Source organism: Capra hircus, chromosome 13 (genome assembly GCF_001704415.2).
Source record: "Capra hircus breed San Clemente chromosome 13, ASM170441v1, whole genome shotgun sequence".
NCBI classification, from domain to species: domain Eukaryota; kingdom Metazoa; phylum Chordata; class Mammalia; order Artiodactyla; family Bovidae; genus Capra; species Capra hircus.
Genome location: NC_030820.1, coordinates 34,627,076 through 34,636,081, shown reverse-complemented (window position 1 = coordinate 34,636,081; position 9,006 = coordinate 34,627,076).

The following is a 9,006-nucleotide window of genomic DNA, read 5'->3' as shown; positions in this document are numbered from 1 at the left end:
GCCATATTAGAAACAGCAGCCGCAGAAAGAAGGCCTGAGTTGCCAGAAACGATGCGATCCCTGTGTTCATTTCTCGTGGTGTCCCGTGACCAGACTGTCCCCTGGCAGAAGCATGTTCCTGGGATTCTTGAACGACCTGACAGACAGACTCAGGGAAGGGGTAATGGGCGCTCCCGACCTGAAAAGAAAAGCCTGAGCGATTACTTTAAATGTTGACAGATGATGACCTCATAGGTACACGTGAATGGTGGAGTTAGTCATCATTTCTACAGAAACTGCCAAGGATCAGTGGATCTCCTTGCACAATATAACCATGAGACAGCACTTTGGCAGTTATGTGTGTCCCTGATAAACCCTGACAAATTCTGATACTGGATTTCAGTGAGTGGTTTCGTTGGGCTGTAACTACCCCAAAGGCCCTCTGATGCAGGCTGGAGTTTATGTAATGAGCACATTGAATATACTTAACAACTGGCTTGTCAGGTGATCGATTTTCATGTTTCATCGATTGTGTTTCACAGAACATCATGTCGACCTTAATTGTCTGGTCTCTACAATCTATTCAAAAGGATTAACTAAAAGATAATATGAATTAAATCTTTTTTAATTGGAGGATTAAAATTACAATATTGCGATGGCTTTTTGCCAAGCACCAACATCAATCAGCATTAGGTACTCACATGTCCCCTCGCTCTTGAACCCCCCTCCCACCTCCCTCCCCTTCTCATCCCTCTAGGTGGTCACAGAGCGCTGGCTTTGGGTTCCCTGCATCATACTGCAAATTCCCGCCAGCTATCTATTTTAGATAGGGTAACGTACATGTATGTTTCAGTGCTATTCTCTCATATCATCCCACCCTCCCCTTCCCCTCTGCTGTGTCCAGAATGTCTTTGCTGCCTTGCAAGTAGGATCGTCAGTAAGAGAACGTTTTTAAAAGAAGCTTTTACTTTTTTAAGTAGACAGCATCTAGAACTACAGAACCTCAAGTAACAGTTGGAAAAATGGCCATAAACCATCAAAACCATCAAAAGATATGGATATGAAAGGTCAGTTTGAATTGGAATAAATTCAGAACATGTAATTTTAAAACTTTATAAGATTTTTTTCAATGTAGTACTTAGCCCACCAGGGTCCTCCGTCCATGAGATTCTCCAGGTAAGAATACTGGAGTGGGTTGCCATTTCCTTTCTCCAGGGGATCTTCCCAACCTAGGGATCGGATCGAACCCAGGTCTCCTGCATTGCAGGCAAACGTTTTAACCTCTGAGCCACCAGGGAAGCCACCCAAGAATGTATATAGTAACTTCAAATACCAAGTTATATGGAAGATCTAAAATGCTTAAAGGTACATACTTCCTTTCTCCCCCCAGATACACATCGTTAAAAACAAAAGGTAAAGATGCGAAAGGCAGACAGTGAAAGTAAGTTGTCTCCTCCACCCCACCCCCCCCACAGCCCCATTAGATCTTCAATTAATCTCCTCAGAGGCAAGCTATAGATATGAGATATTTTATATTTTTAATGAAGGAGTGTTTTGAATCTTTAAAATAAAATTTAGAGTTATAATGTTTGAAAATGTTTAAAAGTTCAAAAGCTACACAAGGCAAAAAAAAAAAAAAAAAATCCGCCTTCCATACTTGCCTTCCACCCTTTCAGTCTCATCTCCAAAATCGATCAAGGCTACCAGATTTTCTGTGTATCCTTCCAGAGGTAGTCTGCACACACACCAGCAAATGGGTGTGTTTTGTGTCCTACCCACTGGTTGCTCCACTTGCAATTTTAATAATGTATCTCTCTTTAAATTTTTTTTTTAATTGAAGTACAGTTGATTTACAATGCTGTGTTAGTTTCTGATATATAGCAAAATGACTCAGTTCCACACACAGAGATATCTTCTTTTTCATATTCTTTTCCATTAAGGTTTATTATAGGATATTGAATTAGCAATGTATCTTGAAGATCATTCCAGATCAGTAGATAAAGAGCCTCCTCTTTCATTTAGATCATTTGTTACCTCTTCCACTAAGAGCAAGTATGTCTCTACTATACATTTCTAGAAGTAGAATTGCTGGATCAAAGATTATATGGATTTAAATTTCTGAGAAGTATAGATAAACTATCTGAAGAACATTTCTAAAATTCAACTGGTTCAAAGAAATTCACACATAGTTGACATTTAGTTTTCATTGCGAAGTCCAGTTTCATAAACAATGGAAAGGTACCTTTAGTCTCATCTCTGTCCAAATTATCTTAATTCCAGATTGGTAGAAGATTAACAAATTCTTTGTCTTCAGACATATAAAATTATAATGAAATTTCTGTAAGGGAGCCAATGGAAGCAAGTGACAATTACACCGAATGGAAATGAAAAGTAATATGCCAGTTTATGAGCAGATGCCCTGTGTTAGCGCAAGTGTTTTAAAATTTTGGTTCATAATTCGATGAATTGTGAACCTATTATGTTCTTAGTGCTAGAGGAACAAGGATGATTGAGTTACAATTCTTATAACAGCAAGCTGCTCACAGTCTTGAGAGAGAGAGAGTGTTCATGTACCGTGCTTGCCTATTCCTGTGGCCCACCCCTCCCTCACAACACACCATGTCTTTTGGGGAACATCTGCTTCATGTTTGCTTTCCCTTCCAGCATTTGCCACTAGGTGCTACTTAACCTATCAACTAGTCTGATCACCTCAGCAGAAGGTAGACTCCCCGAGAGCAGAAACACAGTTTACTCTTGATGTGAACATTATAGCACCATGTAGTACTGGCTCAGAATTTTAAGGGAATATGTCTTAATGAATTCTAAGTCTTGGAGTTGTGACGAGAGAAGATCCCTTGATGCCACCCAACCATCTCATCCTCTATCGCCCCCTCCTCCTGCCTTCAGTCTTTCTCATCATCAGGGTCTTTTCCAGTGAGTTGGCTCTTCACATAAGGTGGCCAAAGTACTGGAGCTTCAGCTTCAGCATCAGTCCTTCCAATTGACATTCAGGGTTGATTTCCTTTAAGATTGACTGATCTCCTTGCAGTCCAAGGAACTCTCAAGGGTCTTCTCTAGCATCACAGTTCGAAAACATCAATTCTTTGGCACTCAGCCTTCTTTATGGTTCAGCTCTCACATCCACACATGATTACTGGAAAGACCATAACTTTGACTGGATGGACCTCTGTAGGCAAGGTGATGTCTCTGCTTTTTAATATGCTAAGTTTTTTATAGCTTTTCTTTCAAGGAAGCATCTTCTAATTTTATGGCTGCAGTCACTGTCTGCAGTGATTTTGGAGCCCAAGAAAATAAAATCTGTCAAGGCGGAAATGACAGAAGAATTTGAGTTTCTCTCCTGAGGACACTCATAGCAGGTTTCTGGAAGAGGCAGGACCAGAATCCAGCTTCCTGACTCACCAGGCCAGTGCTTTTCTCACACCTCCTGATCCTTTTGCCTGATCTCAGATTACAGCCAAGGGCTGCCCTCATACAAAGTGCTAGGCAGAGCTTTGAGAAACAGCTATGAGGTTGGCTCTTTGGTCTTAAACAATGAATGAATGGATGGGTGAAATTAGTATAAGTTAGTATACATTTCTGTTTGCTGATAGAGAAGTAAATCTTCCTACCTGGGCTGGTCTGAAGCAAGTCAAAGGGGTTTATGAGCTTTCCTTGCTGCTGAGAGGTGAAAAGCTGGGTGAGGTGGACCATTTTGTAGACTCAGCGTTTTTCCACCAGGGTCTCTCCTGATTCGATGCTGTGATGCCAAAAAGGCAGTGAAAGCTTGCAGTTGCACCTTTGATGGAATACTGAAGCATTTGATAAAGGAGCTTCAGTCTCCAGTGTCACCCCTGGGCCTCACAGGTGGGAGGGCAGGAATCTCTGGCAACTGAGGATGAGAATTGTGGATTGCTGATTTTCCTCAAAGATGATTTGAGAGGGAAAGTAAACTACAACCTCTCTCAGTATCCTTGGGGCATTGGTTCCAGGATCCCTGCAGACTCCAAAATCCATGGATGCTCAAGTCTGTTATATAAAATGGCATAGTATTTGCATATAACATACACAAATCCTCCCATAAGTAGGGGGTTGGGGTGCTGACTCCCATGCAGTGGGAAATCCACAGGTAACTTAGAACTCCTCCAAAACTTGACTACTAAAGCATACTGTTGACCAGAAGCTTTACCAATAGCATAGATAGTCAATTAACACATATTTTGTATGTTTTATATATTATACTGTATGTTGTTGTTCAGTCACTAAATCGTGTCTGACTTTTTGCAACCTTGTGGATTGTAGCATGCCAGGCTTCCCTGTCCTCCATTGTCTCCTGGAGGTTGCTCAAATTCATGTCCATTGAGTTGGCGATGCTATTTAACCATCTCATCCTCTTCCACCCTTATACAGTATATTCTTACAATAAAACAAGCTAGAGGAAAGAAAATGTTATTAAGGAAGTCATAAGGAAAAGACAGGTACTGTATTATATTTATCCATACATCTTCTGTTTATGAGTCATTTTGTCAGTACCTATGTCAATATTGTCTTAGATGGTATAAAACATGGTAGATGTCATACATATTACTAACACTAGCCATCAGAAATGAAAAGATAATGTGAAAAGGAAATTAGTTTATTTATAGTTATAACAAATCATGCACTGATAACTTTATGGTTGCCTTGTGTCGTGGGTAAGATTGCTCCACAATTCATGTACAAAATGAATGAATCATTATAAAATTTTATGGCATAGAGTGTTAGTCATATTCATAATACTGTATTGGAAGCATTGCTACATTTTTTTTAAAAAAACCACTTACCTATGATGATAGCTGATACACAGCTTCTCCAATTACAAGAGGAATACTATACAGTAATGAAATTCTTTGAAAGCAAAGCTGTAAAACAACAAGGAAAGTAACCCATTATTAATTTTGTAGTAAATATCACTCATCTTATGCCTATGTAAGGATACACTGTGAATGAGTGCTCAGTTACTCAGTCGTGTCCTACTCTTTGCAACCCCGTGGACTGTACCCCGCCAGGCTCCCCTATCCATGAGATTTTACAGGCCAGAATACTAGAGTGGGTTGCCATTCCTTCTTCAGGGAATCTTCCTGGCTCAGAGATCAAACATGCATCTTTAGCTTCTCCTTCACTGACAGGCAAATTCTCATACACTAATATCTGAATATATTTTATGCATTCATAGCATAACCTTTTTTGTCATATATATTTCCAGGCCAGGCTATGAATTTCATCTGTAAGTTTTTTGAAATTATCACAAATCTCCAGAAAATGTTCCAATATAGTTATTGAAAAAAATTTACATGTAGGTAAATTCATACAGTTTAAACCTGTGTTGTTCAAGTCAACTGTGCTTTAAATCGTGTGTAGATTTCTTATAATACTTAATACAAAGCAAATGTTATAGTTGCCTTTGTGGGGAAAATTCAAGTTTGGTTTTTTAGAATTTTCAGGAATTTTATTTTTCAAATGTTTTCCTTCTGAGGTTGGCTGGGTCTGCAGATGTGGAACCCATGGACATAGAAGGCTGACTGCAATTTAGCACACAACTTAGCAGCAGCAGCAGCAGTGAGAAAAATATTTTTCTATTGCAGAAAAATATAAATATTGTAGAGAATGCAACACTTTCATGATTTTATAGATAAAAAAACATAATTTCTCAGAAATTGTAAGACTGTGATAGCTCATGCCTTTCAAGATCCCGGTGGTTGTAAGTCTGCTTTTCTCTGCTAGTAAAGCTTTCTTTTGCACTTCTGCTTGCTGAGCTGCTCTCAGTCGACATACTCAGCTTTGAACATGAAAATCCTTCTTGATGACTTGAACAGGAAACCACGAACTGAAAGGCCATTAGTAAGGTAGCCAGATAATTTATCCTTTGAATTGGAATACTTGTTAGAGTGCGAGTGTGGAGTTAATAATTACATGAGCACCACTGAATATATGCCCTCTGGAGGCTTAAATCACACACTTTCACGTTTTATCAAAGACAAGCTTAACATGTAAAAAGCATTGTGTGGCATATGAAATGTAGACACGATTTAATAATTTCTTTACTCTTTTTCTATTGGCTTTCCATTTGCAAAGGATTTCTTTTTCTTTTTAATGATAAAAATAATACCTGTTTGTTTAAAAAAAATACTAAATGCTGGGACTTCCTTGGGAGTCCAGTGGTTAAGAATCACTTTGCAATGCAGGGGATGGAGGTTCAATCCCTGGTTGGGGAATTAGAATCCCACATGTCTCAAAGCAACTAAGAGTCGGTACCCTGTTAACAGAAGAATCTCATGATGCAACGGAGATCACACGTGGCACAACTAAGACCCGAGGCAACCAAACTCATGAATTAATTTAAAAAATGCTAAATGCTAAAAGTGTCTGATTTCTATGCCCCTCAGCCCCTAATTTCCCTCCTCAACAGATAGCACCATTTGCTGCTGCTGCTACTGCTAAGTCGCTTCAGTCGGGTCCAACTCTGTGTGACCCCGTAGACGGTGGCCCACCAGGCTCCCCCGTCCCTGGGATTCTCCAGGCAAGAACACTGGAGTGGGTTGCCATTTCCTTCTCCAATGCATGAAAGTGAAAAGTGAAAGTGAAGTCGCTCAGTCGTGTCCAACTAGTAGCGACCCCATGGACTGCAGCCCACCAGGCTCCTCTGTCCATGGGATTTTCCAGGCAAGAGTACTGGAGTGGGGTGCCATTGCCTTCTCCGGATAGCACCACTTAGGTGGTTTAAAATAATAGAAATTTATTGTCTCATCATTCTGAAGGATAGAAATCCAAAGTCAAGGTGTTAGCAAGGTTGTGTTCTCTCTGAAGCCTGTAGGAGAATTCTGTGGCTTGCCGGCCATCTTTTGGCTGCATCTCTCCAGTCTCCACCTTGTCATCACTCGTCATGCTTCCTGTGTGTCTGGCTTCACCTGGCTGCCTTCTTATAAGGACACCAGTTATACTCCCTGCCCCGGCTTCACTATGACCTTATCTTAACTGATTACATCTATAATAACCCTATCTCTAAATAAGGTCACATTCCGAGTTCCTGGGGGTTAGGATAACTTTAGATGGGATGGGCACGATTCAATCCACAATAGAAGCTAAACTCTGTAAGTCAATAAATTAAGGCTGCCATCTGTAACAAATATTCATAATACCTCAAAGTTTGGCTCTTTTTACCCATGTTTGGGAGAATCTATGGGAGTCACTTTTTTAAACTGACATATAATTGAGTTATAATGTTGTGTTAATTTCTGCTGGTTTTCAATTTCAACAAAATGATTCAGTTATATATATATATTCTTTTTTCATATTCTTTTTCACTATAATAACCACAGGATTGAATATGGTTCCCTGTGCCATACAATGGGACCTTGTTGCTTATCCATTCTATATATAATAGTTCGAATCTGTCCGTCCCAACCTCCCATTCCTTCCCTCCCCCATCTACCTATTCCTTAGCAATGTGGGGTAAATTATTGATAGACATAGAGAAACCTGAATGAACTGACCTCAGCTAACCAGAATCACCAACTTATTGACCAAAATGTACATGTGCTGGACTTTCCAAAAGAGCAGTCATTTACAAGAAAATACTCAATGACATGAATGTAACTTTGTATTAAATATTGAGTAGATACAAAATAACATTTATAAACATGTGTACGGTAAGAAGAATTCTGATCCAGTGAACAACTGTAGCCCCACCACACAGTTTAAAAAATAAAACACTATCCACTATCCTTCAAGAATTCTACATTTAATTTTTAAATGGCTAAATTAATGTGTGGACATACTTAGTCTAAAAACGTTTTATAATTAGAATTCTATTGAACAAAAATAGAATGGAATAAATACATAAATAAAACAGATAAGGAGTATTGACAAGAATGTAGAGAAACGGGAACACTCATAAACTAGTCGTGAGAATGAATATGATTCAGCAGCTATGGAAAATAGCCTGCAGTTCCTCAAAAAGTTAAACATATGACCCACCAATTCTACTCCTAGGTATGTATCCAAGAGAAGTGAAAACATATGCTCACACAAAAACTTGTACATGAAAATTCATAGCAGCATTATTTATAGTAACAAAAAGGTGAAGACAACCCAAAGGCCCATGAAGTGATGACTGGATAACCACTTGCGGCATAGTCACACAATGGAATATTATTCTGCCACAGAAAGAAAGAAGGTGCGGATAGATGCTACAACATGGCTCAACCTTGAAATGATTGTATCCAGTCAAAGAAGCTAGTGACAAAAACAAACAAACAAAACACCTCATATGATTCCATGTATATGAAATGTCCAGAAAGGCAATTCCACAGACACACAGAGTAGATAAGTGGTTATTTAGTGCTGGGGGGAGTGTGGTTGTTAGGGGTGGTAGCTGATAGGGGGACAAGGTTTCTTTTGGAGGTAATGAAAGTGTTTCTAAAAATAACGGTGATTGGTGTCCATTTTCGTGAATATACTAAAAATCACTGAATGATGAACCTAAAGGGGTGTATTTTGTAATATATGAATTAAATCGCAATAAAAATATTACCAAAAAATGACAGGGAGGGAGCGCGAGAGGGAGGGAGGAAGGGAAACCCTATTAAACCTACGTTTAACTTCTATTTCTATCCCAGTGTGGCTGTAGAACTTTAGGAATGTTACTTAACTTCTCTAAGCCTTAACTTCCCCATAAATAAATGGGCATAGTAAGAGTTCCTACGTCACAGGGCTGTTGTAAGAATTTAAAAAGTCAACACACGTCAAGGGCATACAGTTTGGTAAAGAAAAAGTGTTGAGTTTATTATATTCTTAAGATTCCCAAGTCAGCGCCCCTTCCTCATGCCCCCGTCTCTGGTTCTGTTTTCAGTGTGAAAGAGTAAGTCGCCTGCTCGTTCCCTTGAGGGTCTTCTTTCAGAGAACCGTGGGAGAGTGGAAATATTTAAGACATGTCAGAAAGCTCAGGTATCCTTATTCAAGCCGCATCTTATTATCTAAGGGAAACGGCCT